This window comes from Sus scrofa, chromosome 1, assembly GCF_054392235.1.
Source record: "Sus scrofa isolate SSC_HxYL_T2T_F1_AM1 chromosome 1, Sscrofa_HxYL_maternal_Yorkshire_Landrace_v2.0, whole genome shotgun sequence".
In the NCBI taxonomy this organism is placed as follows: Eukaryota; Metazoa; Chordata; class Mammalia; order Artiodactyla; family Suidae; genus Sus; species Sus scrofa.
The window spans coordinates 160,464,167-160,488,683 of record NC_139383.1 but is presented as its reverse complement, the minus strand read 5'-3'; the positions used below and the strand labels follow the sequence as shown (position 1 = coordinate 160,488,683).

The 24,517-nt window shown below is 42.9% G+C and overlaps 1 protein-coding gene across 1 annotated transcript in view; it reads left to right on the top strand.

Moving 5' to 3' along the window:
- The window catches only part of C1H18orf63 (chromosome 1 C18orf63 homolog), an 85,248-nt gene that overhangs the window by 51,505 nt on the left and 9,226 nt on the right, over window positions 1-24,517 (top strand). The window contains exons 16-17 of the transcript XR_014815728.1: window positions 4,861-4,962; window positions 14,354-14,488. The gene's annotated coding sequence lies outside the window, so the exon portion shown is untranslated. The remainder of the gene's footprint in view (window positions 1-4,860; window positions 4,963-14,353; window positions 14,489-24,517) is intronic.

Genomic DNA, 24,517 nt, shown 5'->3' with positions numbered 1-24,517 from the left:
ATGGACCCATCACAAGAACTGAAATTGAAACTGTGATTAGAAAACTTCCAACAAACAAAAGTCCAGGACCAGATGGCTTCACAGGCGAATTCTATCAAACATTTAGAGAAGAGCTAACACCTCTCCTTCTGAAACTGTTTCAAAAAATTGCAGAGGAAGGGATACTCCCAAACTCATTCTATGAGGCCACTGTCACCCTGGTACCAAAACCAGACAAAGACACCACAAAAAAAGAAAACTACAGGCCAATATCACTGATAAACATCGATGCAAAAATCCTCAACAAAATACTAGCAAACCACATCCAACAATACATTAAAAGGATTGTACATCATGATCAAGTGAGATTTATCCCAGGGATGCAAGGGTTCTTCAATATCCACAAATCCATCAGTGTGATACACCACATTAACAAACTGAAGAATAAAAATCACATGATCCTCTCAATAGACGCAGAAAAAGCCTTTGACAAAATCCAACACCCATTTCTGATAAAAACCCTTCAGAAAGTGGACATAACGGGAACCTACCTCAACATGATAAAGGCCATGTACGACAAACCCACAGCGAACATCATTCTCAATGGTGAAAAGCTGAACAAATTCCCACTGATATCAGGAACAAGACAAGGATGGCCACTCTCACCACTACTCTTCAACATAGTTCTGGAAGTCCTAGCCACAGCAATCAGAGAAGTAAAAGAAATAAAAGGAATCCAAATTGGAAAGGAAGAAGTAAAACTATCGCTATTTGCAGATGACATGATACTATACCTAGAGAATCCTAAAGACTCTACCAGAAAACTGTTAGAGCTTATCCACGAATTTGGCAAAGTCACAGGATACAAAATTAATACACAGAAATTGACTGCATGGCTATATACTGACAATGAAAGATCAGAAAGAGAAATCAGGGAAGCAATCCCGTTTACCATCGCATCCAAAAGAATAAAATACCTAGGAGTAAACCTACCTAAAGAAACAAAAGACCTGTACTCTGAAAACTACAAGCCACTGATGAAAGAAATCAAAGATGACACAAAGAGATGGAAAGATATACCATGCTCGTGGATTGGAAGAGTTAATATTATCAAAATGACTATACTACCCAAGGCAATATTCAGATTCAATGCAATCCCTATCAAATTACCAAGGACATTTTTCACAGAACTTGAACAAAATATTTTGAAGTTTGTTTGAAAGTACAAAAGACCCAGAATAGCCAAAGACATCCTGAAAAAGAAAAATGGAGCTGGAGGAATCAGGCTCCCAGACTTCAGACTATACTACAAAGCAACAGTCATCAAAACTGCATGGTACTGGTACAAAGACAGACATATAGATCAGTGGAACAGGATAGAAAGGCCAGAATTAAACACATGCACTTACAGCCAACTAATCTATGACAAAGGAAGCAAGACTATACAATGGAGAAAGGACAGCTTGTTCAATAAGTGGTGCTGGGAAAACTGGACAGCCACATGGAAAAGAATGAAATTGGAACACTCCCTAACACCATACACAAAATTAAACTCCAAATGGATTAAAAGACCTATATATAAGACCAGACACTATCAAACTCTTAGAGGAAAACATAGGCCAAACCCACTCTGACATAAACGACAGCAACATCTTCTCAGATCCACCTGTCAAAGTATTGACAATAAAAAGAAAAATAAACAAATGGGACCTACTCAAACTTCAAAGATTCTGCACAGCAAAGGAAACCCTAAACAACACAAAAAGACAACCCATAGAATGGGAGAAAATCTTTGCAAGTGAATTGACTGACACAGGATTAATCTCCAAAATTTATAAACAACTTCTGCAGCTCCATACCAAAAAAACAAACAACCCCATCAAAAAATGGGCAGAAGATCTAAACAGACAATTCTCCAAAGAAGACATACAGATGGCCGAGAAACACATGAAAAGATGTTCAGCGTCACTCATTATTAGAGAAATGCAAATCAAAACCACAATGAGGTAGCACCTTACGCCAGCCAGAATGGCCATCATCCAAAAGTCTACAAACAAGAAGTGCTGGAGAGGGTACGGAGAAAAAGGAACCTTAGTACACTGTTGGTGGGATTGTAAATTGGTGCAACCACTGTGGAAAGCAGTATGGAGATTCCTCAGAAAACTAAAAATAGAACTACCATTTGATCCAGCAGTCCCACTCCTGGGGCATCTATCCAGAGAAAACCATGACTGGAAAAGACACATGAACTCCAGTGTTCATTGCAGCACTATTTACAATAGCCAAGACGTGGAAACAACCTAAATGTCCATCGACAGAGGAGTGGATCCAGAAGATGTGGTACATATACACAATGGAAGATTACTCATCCATCAAAAAGAACGGAATACCAGCATTTTTAGCAACATGGATGGACCTAGACACTATCATGCTAAGTGAAGTCAGCCATACAATGAGACACCAACATCAAATGCTTTCACTGACATATGGAATCTGAAGAAAGGACAGACAGAACTTCTTTTCAGAACAGATGCTGACTCACAGACATTGAAAAAACTTAATGGTCTCCAGAGGAGACAGTTTTGGGGGTGGGGGATGTGCTTGGGCTGTGGGATGGAAATCCTGTGAAATCAGATTGTTATGATCATTATACAACGACAGATGTGATAAATTCATTTGAGTAATAAAAAAAATGGAAAAAAAATTACAGCAGGGGAGTGGGATGGACTGGGAGTTTGGGTTTAGTAGATGCAAACTATTAACTTTAGAATGGATAAGCAATGTGGTCCTACTGTACAGCACAAGGAACTATATCCAATCTCCTGGGAGAAGAATATAAGAAAAAGAATGTATACATATACATATATATATATATATATATATGTATATGTATGTATTTATGACTGTGTCACTTTGCTATACAGCAGAAATTGCACAATATTGCAAATCAACTACACTTTAACAAAAATTTTTTAAAAATCACAGCATATCCACAAAATGGAAGGTTTTAAAAATTACTTTTGGGGGTCATAATTTACATAGACAAAAGCAATATACGAAAAACATACACTTGAATTTTGAAAAGGAAAATATTCATCTATATTCCATGTGCAAAAACTTATGAAAGAAAATGCATCAGAACATTACCAAAAAAAGACATTATCAGTGGTTACGCTGTGTATTGTTTGGGGAGATCCATTTCTTTATATACATTTTTAAATGCCCAAATTGTCCATAATAAACATGAATTATTTATATTGTGGAAAAGACAATTCATGTTATTTTAGAAAATAGAAAAAAAGGAAAAAAATAGATGGAATAAGACACAGCATTTTCTCTTTCGGCCAGACAGCCATTTCCATTTGCTTGCTCTATGCAAAAAATATCATGGGAGTGATACTATTTAAATTTAGGTTAATTCCACTTTGGTTTTCCTTTATTATTCTTATCTGTTTCACCTTCTTCATGACATTAGACATGTTTCATTCGAACATGTGCCAAGTTATTGCTTATGCTCTTTCTAGGGCATTAGGCAATCACCCAGATCCTTCTAAATAGTCCTTCCAAAGAATCATGACAGGAACACTGCCAGAGAACTTCACCCAGTACTTCTCATGACAGGAAGATGATGAAATGGGAGGGCCCCGAAGCCTTATAGGGAGTCCCAGTAACTCATTTAATTGAGAAATTGTAGTTTCAAGTAGTAGAAACCACAAGAGCAGATCGGCTTTCTCAATCGTGAATATTTATGTAACTGCTGGAGCCAGGGTAAGTATATGCTTCCCAGGAACCACATGGATCCCCAAAGAGAATTCAGGGCCATTGTTAAACTGGAAGAATAAGTGGATGCTGGGGAAAAAACCAATGTTGACTGAAAGCTGTAATCCCCAAGTCATGACCTCATTGACTTGTAACCACAAACCTGGTGGTCATATTTCTACTAAAATAGGTTTTCACTCATTTGTCAAATATTTAGTTTGCTCCTACTATGTTCCAGGAATTGTGTTAGTGGCCAGATATACAATATCAGATGTAGAAGACTTCATCTAGTCTCCCCCAAGCAGTCAGGAAAAAGAGGCAATTAAATGGGTGATAAAGAGATGTTAAATGCTACCACAAAGGAAGTACAATGAGCTATAGTAGAAGCTATCTATAGCAGCAGCAGGGCTTCCAGAAAGAAGAGAAGTTTAAGGTAGGATTTTTCCATGTGTGGAAGCTAATAATGTGGCCTGGAGGTAAAAGAGTGGTCTAGGAACATGTCTGAAAAGACCCAGAGGAAGGTATGATAACTCTAAGAAACTCAAGAAGATCAGTGAGGCTGGAATGCAAGGAGGAAGTAATGAGAGATGCTGCTGAACAGAAGAAATAGAAGATCTGGGGTGAGAGGAAGGCAAGACTGGATATGGAGATCTGTTAGGAGGCTGAGATAGCATGATGGAGAGAAGTAAACTAAGAAATATTTAGGAAGTAGAACTGACGGGACTTAGTGATTAACAAATGTGGTGTAAGCTTAGAATACTGATGCTAGGTCTTTCTCTTTTCTAATATAATGTCCCTCAAAGCACTGATTTAGCTGCATCTCATAATTTTGACTTGTGATTTCATCTTTTTCAGTTTAAAATACTTCCATATTTCTATTTAGAAGTTTAATTTCCAAATATTTATGATGTTTTCAGATGTTTTTCTGTTATTGCTTTCTAGTAATTCTGCTATGGTCATTTATTTTAAATTTACTTAGACTTGTTTTCTAGACTGGTAATTGGTGTATGTACTGAGCCACCCAAAGCCCAGTCAATTCTTTTCCCTTTTTATGTGGCCATACCTTGCCATTCTGACTTTTCCTTCTTTCTCTTTTTTCTTTTTCAATGGTCTCTCCTCTAGTGCAGAGAAGTGAAGAGAAGGTCAGGCCTGCATGGATTTCTTGCAGACTGGGGATCTTTTCTCAACATTGCCTTTGAGGAACAATGCATTAACATCACAAAAGTAAGCAATAATTTTAACATTGGCACATTGAAGTGTAAATCCATATTTGGGAAAGAAAATTACTCTAAAGAAGCACAATCTGCAGAAAAGTGACTCTAACCACAATAATTATACCCTTTATATTATTATGCAGAGGAGTTTAGCTCCTTGGAGCCAGAGCCACATGGTTTCAAATATCACCTTCCTAGAAGAGGGTATTTCTCCATTGGGTGGCTTCCCAGAAAAAAAGACATTTAACTTCAAAGGCAAATTCAACGTCTTATCTCTTGAGAGGCAGGAAATTGCAGGTTTTTTCTATTTTCTCTTCATCTCTCTTTGTACATCTGGTCTCACCCAGGGTCATAGTGTTTTGATACTATTGCTCAGTGGAGAAGGGCTGGGAAGTATAGATTCTGCCTTGCTTTCCGTAAGTAATTAAAACATAAAAACAGCCTCTGAATTCAGGTGGTACCTATTGATGTCTAATGCCAGCGCCTAATCCTTCTACATTCTCCCTTTCTCTAATTGTAAAAGCATCTGGAAAGTTCAACTAAGAGCTTGTTCAACTTCATTCTTACAATATTGAGATTCTAGTAAGTTTTAAGACAGTGGTCATTTCTCTTGTTAACCAAGAGATGGAATCCCCTTAGTCAGATCGTAGATGTCCTTGGGAAACCCTGTGCAGGTCTCAGCCTTGTGAACTAACAACCAAAGGAGTCAGTTAATAAAAATAGGTGAAGAAATTCCACCATAGGTAATTTGAATTCCTGTAAAGTCCTTAAAGTCACAAGTTCTGGGGAATTTAATGGTATTTAAAAGGAAGAAAACAAGGATAATTTTTTCTGCCATTCAGAATTTTGTACTTTGAAAGAGGAATTGGGCTAGAGAAGGGCTGTGAATGAAGCAGGTTAAGAAGTCACATGGAAGCCTGCAACAACTTCAAATAATATACAACAGCCTGAGGGCACTTTCTGTTCTCTTTTGATGGTTATTTCTTTGGGGGATACTTAAAACCATGTCTACCCACACTCCTGAACTGGAAATTGCCAGCCACATATGTCCCACATCTGAGAAGATTACATTTTGCCTCTGTTGACGCAGTGAGAAGTTCTGCTCCAGCAATCACCCTCACATTTTATTTCATTTTTCCATCAGCCCCCAGTTTTGAATTCCACACGTCCTTACTTAACCACAGCCCAGTGAGAGAAGATGTCATACATTTCTTTAGTCTCTTTAATGAATACTGGGAAGCTCCACATCCCACGAGGCTGCTAAACCAGGGCAACAACACACCTTCTCTCCAAATGAGAATCTGTCACTACTTAGACTACTGGCCCAGCTCGTGTAACATCACTCACCAGTCACCAGCTGCCCAAGGTCACCATGGCCCCTGCCATGATCACGGAGGGCTTTTAATCAAGTTTTCTAAAATAAGATTTTTTTTTTTTTTTGGTCTTTTTTAGGGCCCCACCCAAGGCATATGGAGGTTCCTAGGCTACCGGTCAAATCAGAGCCATAGCCATCAGCCTATGTCACAGCCACAGCAACGTCAGATCTGAGCCACATCTGCTACCTACACCGCAGCTCACAGCAACGCCGGATCCTAACCCTCTGAGCAAGGCCAGAGATCAAACCTGTGTCCTTATGGATGCTAGTCAGATTCGTTTCCACAGAGCCACAACAGGAACTCCAAGATTAGTTTATAAATGTCACTATCAACCACGCTTACAGTTCAGAATTGTTCATTTTAGTTTGCCTTTGTACTTTAAAAAAGTTTTTACTGGCTTTCCTTTGAGCAATTCCTATCTATTCTCCAGATGGATTTGGCCCAAAGTAGATATTGTAGGAGCTGGACAGTTTATGCTAAAATGATTATATAGAAGAAATCTAGAAAACAGTGTGCTTTTAAGAAAGCAATGGTGTGGAATTCCCTTTGTGGCTCAGTGGTTAACGAATCCAACTAGGAACCATGACGTTGCGGGTTCGATCCCTGGCCTTGCTCAGTGGGTTAAGGATCTGGCGTTGCCGTGAGCTGTGGTGTGGGTTGCAGACGTGGCTCGGATCCCACATTGCTGTGGCTCTGGTGTAGGCTGGCGGCTACAGCTCTGATTAGACCCCTAGCCTGGGAACCTCCTCATGCCATGGGAGCGGCCCTAGAAAAAGCAAAAAGACAAAAAAAAAAAAAAAAAAAAAAAAAAAAGCAATGGTGGAATTTATGGATTGGGATCCAGTGAGACATGCCATTGAGTCTGTTGCCTCAGACAATGGAGTTATCCACCCAAATGCTAATAGTGTTGAAGTCAAAAGACCCTGAGCTGGGAAAACTAAGGTGTATTTTCTGACCACTATCACCCAGGAGTTACAGCATTGCAAGAGTTACATTTTCTCCAACTCAGCTATAGAAAAATGTGGACTGTTCTACAGGATGTATTCACATGGGGGAAAAAATAACTTTGACACACAGCATACCTAATATAAACTAATGAGTGGCAGAGGCAATAAGTACTCCAGGAGTTTAGAGGACAAAGATTCCTCCTGGGATCTGCCCTCTGTCTGGGATAGTTGGAGAAGACTGCTCTGTGACCTTAACACTTGAGGAAAGCCGTGGGAAGTGGGTAGACGAGGCAAAAGAAGGACATTTGCAAGCATGTTGTTGGAAAATTACAGACCTGTTTGTGGGCAGGGTTTAGACTAGATTGTCTAGAGTGGGGTTGGTAGGAATGAAGGTTGTGATGGTGGATTAAGGTCCAAATTAGGAATATTAAAAGGACTTTGGACTTTATTCATGGTGACTATATCATTGAGTATTTGGTAAATTTTGTAAATAAGTGGTAAAGAGAAGAAGGAAGACATGCATTTCAAACTCCCCTCCCCCAAAGTGTGTGGCCTCTTAAGAATTTTGTTTTTCACATCTGCTTTCCCTCTAGCCACAGAAAAGTGACATTACCGTGCTGCAAATAAGAGGTAAGAGATGGCAGTGTAGAAAAAACTAAAGTGAATATATTCAACAGTTGGATCCAACAGCAGGGAACCACATTCCCCAGTGTCCTGTATCCATTCATTCACCAAATACTCATTGAGGACCTACTGTGCACAAGGTCCTATGAACGTTAGTTCACTGTGAATTGTAATCCTAGGTGAGAAGTAATGTGAAATGTAACCCAGGGTCTTAAACAAAGGCCTTCAATACTCTTGAGTACAAATAATCCTGTGATCGAGTGACTGAGCCCGCAAGCCACAAAGCAAGATGAACTCTGGTGTTTCTTGCCGTTAGCTAGAAACACAGATGAACCAGTTGTGGAAGGATTGGGGGGAACTTTAAAGTCGGGTCTTTTGCTGGGAGTTACTGGGAAAAGAAAGGTCGTCACTGTACCAGTGTGTTGTCTTCTGAGTTTTTAGAGTGTAGAAACAGCATTCAGTGGTATTGTTGGTGCTTGGGTTTGGAATTATTTATAATTATTTATAATTATTTATAATTCTAAACCCAATTCTCAGCCCAAGCCTTCCTGCATTCCCACTGGCCTGTGACAGTTGTTGCAACACATGAGAAATTCGACTGATCACCCAGTCACCTCTGACTGAGAATCAAACTAATTTGGTAGTGAGTGGCAGCTGTGAGTTTCTTGCCTAGGAACTGTTTTCAGACAAAGACGAGCTTCTTGCATGGGTCACCAAGGCCAGTCCTGTTAGAAACAACTTCCAAAAGAAGCTTACTATAGCATCCCTAAAAAGCAAAACAAACAAACAAAAAACAAAATTAATTAAAAAAAAAAAAAAAAGATTTCCCTTCATGGCCCAGCGGTTAACAAACCCAACTAGGATCCATGAGGATGCAGGTTCTATCCCTGGCCTGCTTGCTCAGTGGGTCAAGGATCCCGCATTGCCGTGAGCTGTGGTATAGATCTCAGATGCACCTTGGATCCTGCACTGCTGTGGCTGTGTCGTAGGCCAGCGGCTATAACTCCGATTCGACCCCTAGCTTGAGAACTTCCATATGCTGCAGGTGTGGCCCTAAAAAGCAAAAATTAAATTAAATTTAAAAAGAACAAAAGAGGCTTACTATAAATTGAGAACTGCTACCCTCCTTATATTTGGGGAACTAACCCAGGTAAGAAGGAATAACCACATTTGAAGGGCCATGGCTTGGGGCTTTTGGGGAATAAAGTAACAAGAAACAATTTCTGAATCCTCCTTGCTTATGAGATTCTGCACCTTTGCTGGTTGGGGGACAGGTCACCTGCCAATGGGTAGAGGAGTGAGTAGTTTTTAGAAATACTAGCTTATCCATTCACTTCGGGAACCAGGTTGGCAATCAGATTCCACTTGCTTTATACACACTGATACCCCAGAACTGCTATTGTTGCATTGTCAGACCTTTCCTCTTTTAACCAGCTGACAGGCTTCCTGACTGATGTGGGAAGTCCATCCCGCAACTGCTAGGTCACTTTAAGTTTTCATAAATTTCATGTGGGTTAAGATTCAGTCATATTTATTTTAAGATGTAAATCTCACATTTGAGTCATAGCCTTTGTCCTCCCACAGTACAGGCTAGAGTCATGACCCTTGAGGATTTGCATGTTGTATGTGTGTGCTTGTGTGTATGCACACGTGTGTGTGCTGGGGTCCGGGGTGGTGTGTGGGGAAAATGATGGGGGCAACTTCTCTGAGAAGGGACAGAGAAGACATAGAGGGCAAAAAGACAAAAGCCTATGTCCTCATGCTGCCCTGGGCAGTTAGCCCCCTTCCCGCCTTGGCTGCAGCTGCAGCCTGTCGTCAGGAGGGTTCCTATGTGGGGTATTGGCCACAACCCTGCATGTCCAGCAAAGCTTGCTGAAGCCCTGCTGCCTCTAAGGGGGCCACACCCTCTGGCTGCCTATTGCAGCAGGTCCAAGGAAGCCTGGAGACTTTGCCAGCCCCCTGTCCCTGCCTTTAGGAGGTAGAAACTCAGGCCGGTGCATAATATTACATATATTATTATATATTCTATACACTAGACAAATACATACATATTTATATTTAGTTGTATATAATTACATGACAGTGGTAATATATAATGTATATATAATATATATATATATCCCTTTCTCTCCATTTTCCTGCTACAGCCTGAGTTCTAACTCACCACGTTTTACCTGGATTGCTCCCAAACTAGTTCACATCTCTAGTCCTGACCCCCAAACCTGATGCATTCTTACACTGCAGGCTGAGTGGTCAGTCATTCTAAGGTTTAATATTTCCATTTTCCAGATTTATAATCTTGATTACCCCTCTAACACTTTCAGAGGATTGTCCAAAGTTCTTGGCTCACCCTACAAGCTTCATTTCTCTGACCTCATTGCTTGCCAAGCCCCCTTAATTCCAACTCCTTGCATTTTCACTCTGTACCTTTGTGAATCTTTCCTTGGCCAGAAATGTGTTTCTCAGTATGGCATCAATTAAAATCCAACCCTGGCACCTCCCGCTTCTTCTCCCTTGTGTCCACTCAGTTCCGTGGAATTTGAGATGCTGTCCCTCCTCTTAAAGTTACTCAGGCTTACTGCCTTCCAGGCCATCAGCTCCTTAAGGGCAGATCCTTGTCTTATTTGATTTTCCTTTTGCTCCCAGCATAAAAATGAGGAAACATTAAAAAAAAAACAAAAAAACAAAAAACTTCAGGAGTTCCCACTGTGGCTTAGCAATTAACAAACCCAACTAGCATCCATGAGAACATGGGTACAATCCCTGGCCTCACTCAGTGGGTCAATGATCTGGCGTTGCTGTGAGCTGTGGTGTTGGTTGCAGACGTGGCTTGGATCCCATGTTGCTGTGGCTCTGGTGTAGGCCAGCAGCTGTAGCTCTGATTGGACCCCTACCCTGGGAACCTCCACATGCCGCGGGTGTGGCCCTAAAAAGACAAAAAGACAAAAAGCGAAAAACAATAAAAAAGAAAACCTTCAGAAATCCTGAAATGAATTGCTTTTAGATATGCCATTTATTGTGATAATTCAACTGGTTGCATAAATTAGATACTTGCCTTTCATTTTTAGCTTTGCAGCCAGCGTAAGGCCTATTCACAGGATGAACAACAATGAAGGACTATTACTGGGGCAGTTTGTGACAAGGGCTTAGAGGTGTGATGGGATCAACAAACTATGAAGTCATCCCACTTCCTACATCCACTTCTCTGTATCGTCTCTGTCTTGTATTAATATCTTTCCTATTAATTCGAATTACATAAGATATTAGATACAAATATGTAGGCACCTACAAGACAATACTAGCAAAATGTTAATCAATGACAAAATACGAAGAGGTCGGGAAGGCTTTCAAATTTTGGATTCAGGGAACCATAAATGCCCCAGCCCTTGGGCTTTCCTGGGACCAGTTTGAACACATGGGCTGTGCTAAGCTGGCTGGGGAAGTGCCACAGGGAAGAGAGGCTACAGGTGTGCCTTGGAGAATGCACTGGGTTTTAATACATGGAAATGCAGATGAAATAGCAGATTCAGAAACTGGAAAATCCAAGCTGTGTTCAGAGACTTGGTTGGATTCACACAAGTTTTCAGAGCACAGCACATCTACTGTGTGAATTGAGGTGCATTTATACTGTACAACTCCATCTCAGGTGGCAGAGAGGCTGGATAGCACTTCAGATAAATGCACAAAACTCAATCCATGTGGACCTACTATGGGTCCAGATAGCATAGGCCTGAAAGTGTCCTTCAGTCTCTGCTGATTAATTGTATCAGCCTGGATAAGGGTTGTCAAAGCACTAGTGCATTCTTCATGACAGTGGTTGCCCAAACCAGTGCCTTTGGTCTTCTTTTGTCAAATTGAGTTTGAGAATCCCCAACAGATATAATCACTGACTCTGATGTTCAAACTGAGGATGCCAGTTTGGGGTTGGGGCTTGTAGCCTAGAGTTTGGGGAGTAAACTATTTCTCAGCCAGAAAAGCAATGGAGACAACACAGCTGGACTCCCTAATGAACGGTGCTTGCTTAACTTGAGGAGGGTACACATGGAAGCTGCCTTCTCCAACGGCAAGACCAAGGCTTTCAAATTCTGTTCCCAGGCACAGTGCAGGCCTGCCATCCAGACAAATGATGCTTACTGGTACTTTCCTGCCCTTTATTGTGACAGAGTTTGAAACCTGGAAAGAAATGACTATGATTTTCAGGATTTAATATTTCAGGATCTAATTGGTGTCAAAGTCTATTCCGGAGTCAAATAGGCTCTTTTCAAAAAGCGTTTGCTCAGCCTTGTGATAGGAAACTTGGTTCCTCTTTCTTTCATTTATCATCTGACACCCACTGACAAATTCTCTCCCCTTATTTTTCACCTTCCTACTTGGATCCCTCAACCCTAACAATTAATCTTTGACTGTCACACATTTCCCTAGACAGTGGGGAGAAGGAACGAATCCTTGTGCAGCCTGCCCACCTTCTAATAGAAAGTCCCATAGGCTACAGGGGACCTCATTTCTGGGATAAGTCTATGGAGCATTGCTGCATAAAATTACCCAGAATCCAGACCAGGGCCCCAAACTAATACGGGAGCCCAGAGCACTAAGGCAAAGGCAGACTTGGAGAGAAACTGCTTCCTCTGCTCAGGCAGTGGTCCTCTGAGAGCACAGACAGTGTGCCTCATATTACTGCACGTTTCACATATTCTTTCAATTAGGTGTGAGAATTACAAATGGCAAAAGGTCTAGCATTTGGGATTTGGTTATTTTGATTTGCTAAATAAAGCCACCAGAGAATTATTTAAGGGAAGAATGCCTACATTAGGACAAGTTAAGCCATCTAACACAATTTCTATAAATATTTATTGAGAGAATATGTGTTTTGTGTAAAATGCTGTATAAGCTTTATGATATATTACAGTAAGTTTAGAAAATAAATGGGAAAAACTACCATAATCTCACTACCATAACACAACTGTTATGGTTTTTGTAGTTTTTCTTTTGCTTTTTATGTGGATTTTGTTTCATTCTCATCATCGTGTTCTGATAATCTTGCAGTTTGCTTTTTTTCCAGCTTAACTTTATACTGTGATCAGTGTCCCATATTATCTATAGAGATAGATAGATAGATAATCTCTTATAGGTTCTCTGGAGTACCCCGCTGGGCACAGTGATCCTCATCTTTCTTCCTCCATGTTGCTCCCAGAACTCTAGCACCAAGCCTAAGTCTTTCAGGCAAGAGACTGAAAAGTACTTTCCTAGGGAAGCTAACCAGCTCAAGAGTAAAATCCTAAAATATGAATACTTGTGTCACAGGTTCCCAACTTACATCGCTTAACAAACCTCCCCACAGTGAATCCTAAATCCACTGTCCCCTAACCTGGAAGCTGACTTGCCTTCCTGAACTAAACACAGGTGACAGAACCAGCTCAAGGAGGCCAGGGTCGTGCATTCAGAGTATTGATGAGCACCTTGCTGTGCGACAAGCTCTGGAGGACAAGTGGCAGTACCCAACCCCATGAGAAACAAAGGAAGGAAATGCTTCAGGACTGTAACACATAACGTTTTCTTATTTCTTAGACTTGCAAACGTTTGCCAGCCCCAGGTCTTTGGGCGCATTGTCAAGAAACACTGTTACTTATGTCTATAATAAGAGCTTCCAAGGAGAGTGTGGTTGAGCACTTAGGGTTCCAGTTGTATTGTGGTCTCATGTTTCCCAACTTGAAATAACACAGTTAATGTCTCAACATTAAAAACACAGCACTCCAGGTATTTATTAGCGTTTACTTTAATCTTACATGTCTCCGGCACCTGGAGAAATTAAGAGCCTGGGGAAAACAATGATTAGCAAGTATTCAAACCTTAGAAGTGCCCTGCAGTTGCAAAAGGCAATTGTAAATGCTTTTCAGATATGTATTTCTCAGCACCTCTCCCATGAGAAGGTAGTTCTGCTCCAGAAAAGTTAAACTGGTAATTTCCACAAGTATCATATAGGTGAGGGAGATCAGAACTCTCCAAGTTTTCAGGTTTGCCTCCTTGTGTAAAATTTAGGGGGGGGCACTTCCTCAGGACAAAACTGGGTATAAACCCAGAATCAAGGGTTTATCTGCAACTCTCCACCCCATTAGCAACAGAAGAAGGAAACCCCTCACTCTGGTAAACTTTTGTACGTAGAATGAGCAGATTTCTTGTATTATTTTTTTCCAACATGGTAAACCCCAACTTCCTTATACTTTTTCATCTCATTCTATAACATTAAAATAATTTGGAGGGCCATAGTCCTTTAAATGACACAAAGTGTCCTTGCAGGAGCTGTGATTAACTTCAGCTATGGGTCTGAGGATGCCCTGGCAGCCCCAGAAAGAGTACAGCATAAGTGAAAGTGTTTCTCCATTTTCTGTATTTTAATGGAGGTAATGCTTCACATGAAAGGAATGCATTCTAATTGTGGAATTCTATGTATTCGCAGGGATTGGGGAAGGCAGGAAGAGGGATCCTGTCCTTGAATGGCTCGGCTCAGACAGTGGAAGCTGGCCCTAAAGATGCAGCGGCTCCTATAGTCCAGACTCCTTGATGGTACTGTACGAGGATGGTTCTCAAACATGTAAGTCTGGGCTGAGACCCACATTTCTTGCAGGTTTCCAGGTGATGTTGCAGCAGCTGGTCCAGGGACCAGGGCATTCTAAGAACCACTGGACTGGAAGCGCAGGTAACATTCTGTGCTTATAAGAACATCTAAACCTGCCTTCTGTCTTTACTCACTGGCTGATAAGCACCAGATTTGAACCATGGCATGTGCTGCTGTTCCCACCTGCAATATTGTGATTTATAGGAAAAATATATTTAACCATTCAGGTATAAAATATATATTTGGTCATTCATCCACAATTCCTGGCTCACAGCTCCAAACCCTTGGAATTCCTTGAGTGACAAGGGCAGTGGGATAATATTTGGTCTCTTGTTCTCAGATCCCGAAAACAGAAGGTGACTTTTGGATCCCACCCAGGAGTGGCGCTGGTTGCCATGAGAACCTCGTGATGGGGAAAGGAAACTTTCAGCTCTGCCCTTTGATTTCTGGGGAGGGGAGAGGGCCTGAAGGTTGAATCAATTGCCAGTGCCATTGATGTAATCAATCATGTTTGGGTAGTGAAGCTTCCATAAAACCCAAAGGGACAGGGTTTGAGGAGCACCGGGTTGGTGAACAGGTAGAGATTCGGGGGAGAGAAGTGCCATGACCCTCCCCAGTACCTTCCCCAATGTATCTTTTCATCTGGCTGCTGATTCGTACCCTTTAACATTCTTTTATGATAAATCGATGATCTAGTGAGAAAACAGGTTTCCTGAGTTCCATGATCCATTCTAGCAAATTAACAGAACCTGAGGAGAAGGTTGTGGGAACCTCTGATTTGTAGCCAGTAGGTCAAAAGCATAGGACCTGGGGAGTTCCTATGATGGCTCAGTGGTAATGAGCCCCACTAGTACTCATGAGGACATAGGTTCAATCCCTGGCCTTGCTCAGTGGCTTGTGAATCCGGCTTTGTGGTGAGCTGTAGTGTAGGTCAAAAATGTGGCTCAGATCTGGTGTTGCTGTGGCTGTGGTATAGGCTGGCAGCTGTAGCCAGCTCTGATCCGACCCCTAGCCTGGGAACTTCCATATGCCGTAGGTGCAGCCCTAAAAAGACAAAAACAAAACAAACAAACCCAAAAGCACAGGACTTGGGATTGACATCTGAAGTAGAGGGAGGTCTTATGGGGCTGAGACCTTAGCCTATGGAATTTGGTTCTCTCTTTCTGGGTAGAAGGCATCAGAACTGGGTGGATCTCATCAACTGACATCCGAGAATCATGTGTTGTTGCAAGGAAGACAACACCTGCTGGGACTGTGGTCTGGGGACCCAAAAGACCCTTCCACCCCATGTGGTCTGTTCACTGTATTTAAAGTGATTTCTGCCAAACCATTGGGGTTGGGGGACAGCTTTTAAGGTGAAAAAGAGTATGAACTGCTTTGGGGTTTGTTTTAAAAGAAAGTTCCTAGGCTTTGGAACTGTCACTTTTAAGATAGAGTCATGTTCATCTATTCCTATTGAGAATCTCGAGCTCCCCAAGCAACTTGTTCTTTTTCTGCTTCCTAATCGCAGAATCTACGCTTCCTAAACAACCGCTAAGCTTATCTTGTCTTTCCAGTCCTGAAATATGGAAGGGCTGTTATTTTTTTAGGGAAAAACAGAGAATTTTAAAGAGCCCTGTCTAATAAGAGAAAAAAGCAGTAGATGCAGAAATGATTTGACACTCTAGCACATTCTTGTGCTTAAAAAATCTGGTTCCAGGCTGCCCAACTTTCCACCAAACCTCCTAACTCTATCCACAACTGCGTATAGGAAGTAGAGCCAGAAAAAAACATTGTCCCTCCATTACTGGTCCTTCTCCTCCCTTTCCTCTGTGTGGGGGCTTCTCATGCAATCAAAAATCGTGAAAATTGGAGTTCCCATCATGGCCCAGCGGAAATGAATCTGACTAGTAACCATGAGGATGCAATTCAATACCTGGCCTTCCTCATTGGGTTAGGGATCCAGGGTTGCCATGAGCTGTGGTATAGGTCACAGACATGGCTCGGATCTCGTGTTGCTTGGCTGTGGTGTAGGCTGGCAGCTACAGCTCCAATTCACCCCCTAGCCTGGGAACCTCTGTGTGCCATGGGCACAGCCCTAAAAAGACAACAATTTTAAAAAATTGTGAAAATGAGGTGGAAGTTCATAATAGAGAAGTAAAGATAAAAACCAGAGAAGGCAGAGAGAAGGAAGTGCTTCCTCTGAAGACAGTGCAGCCATCATTCTGCAGAGGAAAATCAATGGCCAAGAGAAGTCTTTATCAGACTCAGTTAATGCTTACCAGCTATCCTGCTGTTGGGGGTAGTGCTGGCCACATTAGATGTGGGGGTGGGAGGAGTGGAAACTAGAAGCATCAACATAGGCCTGAGCTTCAGGATCTCACAGTGGGCCAGAATGATGACCCCTCAAAGATGCCACTGGAAACTTTTGAGTATGTTACCTTATAGGGAATAAAGTACTTTGCAGACATGATGAAGTTAAGAGTCTTGAGATGGAGGCATTATCTCAGAATGTGCGAGTGGGTCCAATGTAATCACAAGGGCCTTTCTTTTTTTTTTTCTTTTTCTTTCTTTCTTTTTGGCTACTCTGAAGCACATGGAGTTCCATGGCCAGGGATCAGATTCAAGCCTCAATTACAACTTGAGCTGCAGCTGTGGCAACGCTGGGTCCTTAACCCACTGTGCTGGGCTAGGGATTGAACCTGTATCCCAGTGCTCCCAAGATGCTACCAATCCCACTGCCCCATAGCGGGAACTCCATAAGGCCCTTCTAAGGGAAAGAGGGAGTCAGTGAAGGAGATGAGAGAGAGAGATTTGAAGATGCTATGTTTCTGACTTTAAAGATAGAGGAAAGAGCCATGAGCCAAGGAATGGGGTGGCCTCCGGTACTGGAAAGAGCAAGGCTCCCCAGAGCCTCCAGAAACAACAGGATCCTGACAACACCTTCATTTAGCCCTTAGGACCCATCTCAGACATCTCCAGAACCCTATGAAAATTAATGTGTGCTGTTTCAAGAATTAAGGTGTGGTAACTTGCTATAGCAGCAATAGGAAACTGACACAGAGGGAGAGGGAATTAGAATATGTGAAGCAGCCTGAAGCCCCCATGCCTGGACCTGAGCAGGGCCTGGGCACAATAATCTTTCCCCACCAAAGGAGGGGGACACTGACCTGGGTTTCTGTTTGCAGTGTGAGTAGCCCTGCCCAAGGGTTTTCTTCATTCCCAAAACATGTAGTTGGCCCCTTCATTTCCATTGTTGTCCAGAAATCTCTAGGACTTAAGAGGCCTTATGTTAATCTGAATAAATTAAATACTGTGGAAATTCTAGTACAGTATTTTTCAGAGCTTCCCCCACCCATGGAAATGGGATCTGAGAAACAGCTGCTCCAGGGAGAACCCACTTAGAATTCTCATCTGGCCAGGCAAATAGATTGTGCAGCACCTAAGAGCAGGGAACTGAGTTAGGGACAGAAAGATTTATTAACAAGGGACACTTTCCAATAGTACTATGAATACTACATGCAGACAAGCCCTATATTAAGCATTCAGGACAGAAGAAATTGATTTAAAGCCATTCACTGAATGAGCCAAAAATAATTGCCCAAGAGGCTTGGGATAAAGCCAACAAAAGCACAGAGCAAAGCCCACAGAAATATGTGAAACCCTGTTATACATTTGCTTCAAAATGTGTAGCTTACCAACCAATTGAAGCTGGTCCTCCCTCTCCTGCTCCCCATTTAGAAGGAAACCAAAAGGAGGAAATATACAGCCCCCTGAGTGCAGGTCAAGAGGAGTGAAGAACTCCCAGGGGCTCAGAGCATAGCCATGCTTCAGCCAGTTCTTTATGTGGCAAAGATATCAGACTTCATTGGCTTTGGAGGCTGCAATAGGAAGTGTGGCAACAGGAAAGAGGACCAGCTGTTACTGAGTTGAGCTCTACCCATCATTTGTTCCACAAACTGCTAGTTGCCGTGCTGGTCAAAAGGAATGCAGGTGGCAATTCTGTGAGATAGGGGATGGGAAGTGGAGTGGCTAGAAAGATGTGAGCCATTAATTATGATCTAAAATGTGGGAAAATGACACGAGACCCCACAGGGACATACTTGGTAGCAATTGGTGGCCATTGAGGGCCACCCAAGCAGTCTCTGATGCACTTAGTTTGGCCTCAACAGGGGAGTGGAACGAAGGCAAGAAGGGAAGCCCAGTCATCCCTGTGTGAGTTACTAATGTGACGAAGCAGCAGCAAGGGAACGCAAAAAGTTTAGGAGACTATGAAGGAAAATGCAATTGATTCTGGAGGGGAGGGCTCTCAGGGGCTTCTGGAGGTGGGGTCACCTGGGAACTGAGTCTTGAGGCATGAACAAGAGTCAGGATGATGCTGCAGCCAGAACACACACTGGACAACTGCATTCTTAAAAAGCTCTAAATGTTAACCCCATATTTATATGCCCCTCTGGGTATGCTCAACACTCTGGAATATTCTACCTGGATCACTCTGAATCATACAGCTCTGAAGGACAAGGCTTCCGCCTTTTCTAATCTAAGAGACTCTGGTTTCTGGAGCTATTCCAAGCAATAATAAATGCAAGGGAAGATACGACAATGGGGAGATACTGTATGTTAACTTATTATCTAATGCTGATTCTACTCCAATCATTGATCAGCAGTATCTGGCAATCAGTATCTCTCCCTTTCCTACTTAATGGTCACAGTATCTTTAGGAAAGTGGTTGGCAGGGATTGCCCTCTGATGAGTTGTCACTGGACTGCGTCTCAAACAGCCTCTACCATGAAGTCCATCATACATCCCCCAGTCCCTCATCAAATACTGGGGAGTGTGAACACCAACGTTGCCATTCTCCTTAGCTGAACTAAGCAAACACAGCTCACGTTTTCCTTGAGTTGCATCCAGATGGTCAGAATCCATTTGAACATGTATTATTGAAACAGGAGACTGGAATTCCAATTTAATAACAGGTTAATAGCTTGGGTTCCCCCCCACCCCAACCAAGGTCTGGTTGATGTGAATTTCCCAATGTAATTTATTTAAATTTTAGTAAGTAAGCTTAATTCTTTTCTCTCCCTTTGCACAGTATGTTTCTCCATCAGTCAAATCATCTGCAGTTCATTCTCATCACTCAGAGTTAAATGTAGTTAAAAGTTCTATCATTTTCTGGAATAAAAGCACTTCCTTAAAATATCTTTGTTCCCAATTCCTTCCCATTTTTTCGCATTATTTTTTGTCAGTTATTTTAGTTCCACCTTGTTTTTAAGTTTCTCCAAATTCGCCCATTTTAAACAAATTAGGTCCTGCATCCCCCACTGAATGTTATTCTCATTGGATACATCCTTTAGTAATTCTTTCAGAAAGGACTTATCCTGGCAAATGTCTTAGACTGAAAATATTACTTTACCCTCATTCTTGAATGATAAGGTAGCCGAATATGGAATTCTAAACTGACAATTATTTTCTCGAAACATTGTTTACTGGCACTTATTACTACTGCTGAGAAGTCTGTTTTTAGTCCAGTGGTCATTCCTTTGTAAGAGATGTATGATTTTTCTCTGAAGTTTGTTTATCTTTGATATTCCACTTTTTCCTTATGATTAGTCTAATGTGGAGTTGTTTTTATTTTTCTGGTTCAGGACATTGTGTGCTTCTTCAGCTTGAACTTAGGTCTTTCTTAAGTTCTGAAAATCCTTAGTCTTTATTTCTTCACATAGTTCACCTTCCCTGTCTTCTGCATTCCTTTCTTCTGAAAGAAACCTTGTGGGATCTTTCCTTTCCAAGCCAGTTGACATATCCTGTAGATATGTGTTGAAAGTTTTCATTCTGTCCTCCCTGTTGCTTAAGATCTCATATTTTCCTTCTCTTTAACTCTCTATGCTGTAAGGTGACTTCTTCAGATCTATCTTCCAATTCATTTATGGTCTCTGCAGTGACATCTACCTTGTTATGTTGCCCATTTATTTAGTTTTCAAGGTAATAACCATATTTCTTATTCCTAGAGTTTCTACTTGTTCCTTTCTAAATCTTCCTGCACTTGTTGCATTGCCTCCCCTCCCTTTTGAGATTTCAGGCATATTTATGATGATGTCTCTTCCAGATTGTTCTGTCATTGGTGCTTCCCAGGAGGTTCTTTATCCCAGTCACTGCATCTGCTTACTCTCAGGCGTTGCTTTGTTTTTTCACATGATGTGTACTGTTTGGCTGTGAAATTGACTTTGGTATGAGCTGTCTCCACGTGCAGTCCTGCACCTGCCCCGGGATGGGGGGCCATCCCTTGGGGCTCCCTGGGTTTCATCATTTCTGGACCAGATTCACATGTTAACTCCTCAGCTCAGGCTTTCTGCACCTTGTAGATGGGGCTATTCAGACTCTACCCCTACAGGTGGCCCAGAATCTGCTGACTCTTCCTGCACCCATGACCTATAGTGAGTGGCTTGCTTCTGAGCCATGTCCCCAGCCAGAGGGACAGAAGTATCCTATCCCTGCTCACCCCTAACCCTCAAGGTAATTAGCTCCCTGCTCTGGGGTCTGTCCCTGGCTCCCCAGTGAATGTCAAATCCCAGCTTGTGCCAAGTGTGGGAGAGAGGTCACCTGTGTCTCCTCTCCTTCCTTTTTTGCAGGTAAAGGCAGAGTTCTGTGGGGCCCACAGGCTACTAGGTTTCCATCCTGATTCTCAGCTGTGGCTTTGAGTTCCCTTCTTTCTGACACTGAGGGATTTTCAGCCTGGATCTGAATTTCCAAATGTGTTGTTGTTTTATTGAGCATTTTTGTGTGTTTGGCATGGGGTCATTACAGGAGGGGTGTGGGGGGTGCTTCTCATATCAGCTCCATCCACCGTGTCATGTTGAGCAGAAGGCTGAGATCAGGGGGCAGAAATGGAATTCTCTATTAACAAAATGATTAAGTCCAGCTTGATACAAAAACCCAAGGATGCTGTCTTTAGAGCCAGCAGTTCCTTCTTCAAGCCTGAAAACTGTTCTGCTCCTCTGGACTGTGAGGAATGGCAGTCTCTGCATTTTCTTTGAGTTCCGGAATCCAACAGTGTGCCAGGCCTGGCCTGCATGCTTGGACAGCAGCTGCTCTCTGCTCACGCTTCACACACATCTTCTCTGTTGCTTATAACATCTTGAAGTTGGTTTGTTTTTAACCCCACTTGGAAATACAGACTGGACCCAGTATGATTAAGTCACTTGCCCAAGGTCATCAGCCAAAAAAAAAAAAAAAAAAAGCTGGAATCCTATCTGAGGTTTGCCCCACATCCATGATTTTGAACCCTGCTGCTCTCTGGAACCTTCTAAATGTTTGCAGAACAAATGAGTGTAGAAGAGAAAGGAGACATTATACACGGGCATGGCCTCTGTGGTAAAATGAGGTTAAAGGGCAGGAGGCTAAATGGAAACTGATTTTGACTCATAGGAGGAATTTGTACACCAATTAAAATGTCCAGTGGGCCTCCTTGGATGGTAATGAGCTCCTGGGCATTAGAAGAGTTCAAATATTGACTGGATAACCTGGCAGGGATGTTGCCAGAGGGACTCCAGCCATCAGCTGAGCTGAGCCACTAGACTGTAGAGTTTTAGGCCCTTCCCAACCCTGGGATTCTGGGACTCTGGGACTCTAGCAAAAGCTGTTTTCACATCTATTCAGAGCAAGCATTCACTGGGACTATAAATGCCTCTTTGATCTAATTGATGACCCAAATAGCTTTAAGCAGCTCTCAGCGGGTGGCCCAGCCATTGTGCAGGGTATCCAGTTCGGGAGATGAAGACACTGGGTGTGTTTTTTCTCCCTGTGGGCACTGCATAGTGACCCTGCGGGGTCAGGAGAAAGGAGATCTTTGGCTGGTAGGGTCCCAGCCAGTCTCCACATGACAGTCTATGACCTCGATTGGGAGCAGAGGAGAGCAGAACTGAGACAGAGGAGAAAGAAGAAAACAGAGAAGGGGGAAGGGAGGGAAAGAGCCTTTTGAAAGTGTTTTCCACCAACTGATTTTGATTGCCTTCCACCTTCACTGCTGCTGAAGGAAGCTCATTATGCATGTGCTGACTCAGGGGCTCAGGTGACAGTATTGATGCCCAATTATTCCCCATCCAAGGAGAGGGATTAGCGCCCTGCTCTGGGGTCCACAAGCAGGATGTGTTTGTCACCAAGGTTGAGGGGGCGAAGCCCAAGTGTGACTATCCAGCAGGCTCCTTGACGAGCAGGGTTGCTTGTTCCATCTCTGGCACTTTCTCTCAGCCACACACAGAGCCCGTGCGAGGCCATAAATGTCATCATGGTTCTTGCTCTAGGAAGGCTGTCCTTCTTGAAATCTGCACACAGACTGAAGCTTCCAGGATTAACATTTAAAAGAGGATATTGCTATAGGCTGAATATTTGTGTCCCCCTAAATTCACAAGTTGAAACCTAACCTTCAAGGTGATGTATTAGGAGGTGCCCTTGGGATGTGATAGGTCATGAGGATGGAGCCCTCATGGGTGAGATTAGTACCCTTATAAAAGAGACCCCAAGAGATCTCCCTTGCCTCTTCCACCACATGAAGACACAGTGAGAAGATAGCTGACTGTGAACCAGGAGGTGGGTCCTTACCACACACAGAATCTGCCTGATCTTGGACTTCCATCCTCCAGAACTGTGAGAAATAAATGTCTGTGCTTTATAAGCCCACCCACCCTGGTCTGTGGAATTCTGTTACAGCAGCTGAATGGGAGGAAACAGCTGTAAAATCCTGGAGCATGTTTTATCCTGATCGTTGCTCATCTTCAGATCTGGGCTTTACTCTAGAGGCCTGTCTCCAACTGCTGAAATAGGGAACATTCCTTCTGCTCATTGAGCCTAAGTCTCTGTGCTAAAAATTAGCTTTTCCGTATCATCCTAAGCCAAGCTCTGGGACAGCCCTGGAATGAAGGAGCCTGGAGTGAAGAAGACACACACAGTTCCAAAGATGGAGATTCCCATGATCCTTCTATTTACAAGAGGGTACCTCTGTGCAAGCTGGGGGATCGTAATCTTGACAGAAATCCTTTCTGGGCACAGGTTTTCCTACAAGTAAAGGAGTACACTGGCAGGCCCCTGAAGTCAAGGTCAGGGTCCCCTTGGCCTTTGCTACTCCAAGGTTGGTGGGGCTCCTGGAAGGCGGGGGTAGGAGTGCCCACAGAGCCCCTGGAGCAGCAGTAGCCATGAGGCCAAGTGGTGTGTAGGTTGGCTCATGTCCAGGTAAGAAGAGTGAGTGGATCCTGAGATCAATGAGAGTTAAAACCTGGGAAGCAGCCCCACAAGTGCTTGTTTTCCTGTTGCCAGTGCTAGTTGAGAGCATTCAAAGACTGCAGGGCTCGCCATGCTGAGGGCCTGCTGGGTGGATCATCAGTACATTTCAAGGTTTGTCCCTTGTAAAATATGCTTTTTTTTTTTTTTTTCTATACACCCATGACGTATAGAAGTTCCCAGGCTAGGGGTTGAATCAGAGCTGCAGCTGCTGGGCACAGCAACAGCCATAGCCATAGCCATGCCAGATCCAAGCTGTGTCTGTGACCTACACCTCAGCTCACAGCAATGTTGGATCCTTATCCCACTGAGTGAGGCCAGGAATCGAACCCACATCCTTATGGATACATGGGTTCGTATCCACTAAGCCACAATGGAGAATCCATAAAATATACTTTAATTTCTTTCAGGTGGACATGGTCCTGTAACCCACTCAGGAACCATTGCAGGTGAAGCCCTGTGTAAGACTCATTTGTAATCCGACAAGCTGTATTGATGAGACTCCTTAATGATGCAAATGGTATTAGCTGAGTCCCAAGTGGGTCTCTCAGTCGGCTCCAAATGGCCCTGTGGCATTGCTCCTCTTGACCCTGCAGCCTGGCCTCGACATTTCCCTGATTTCTGTCATTTGACTTGGACGATGGCCGAGCCCCAGGGCCTCTCTCTGATGTTGTTGTTGGAGTCTAGCCGCAGGGCCTCTTTCTGACTAAAATCTCCTGTGCACAGAGCCAGGGTGCAGAAGGCCCCAGATCA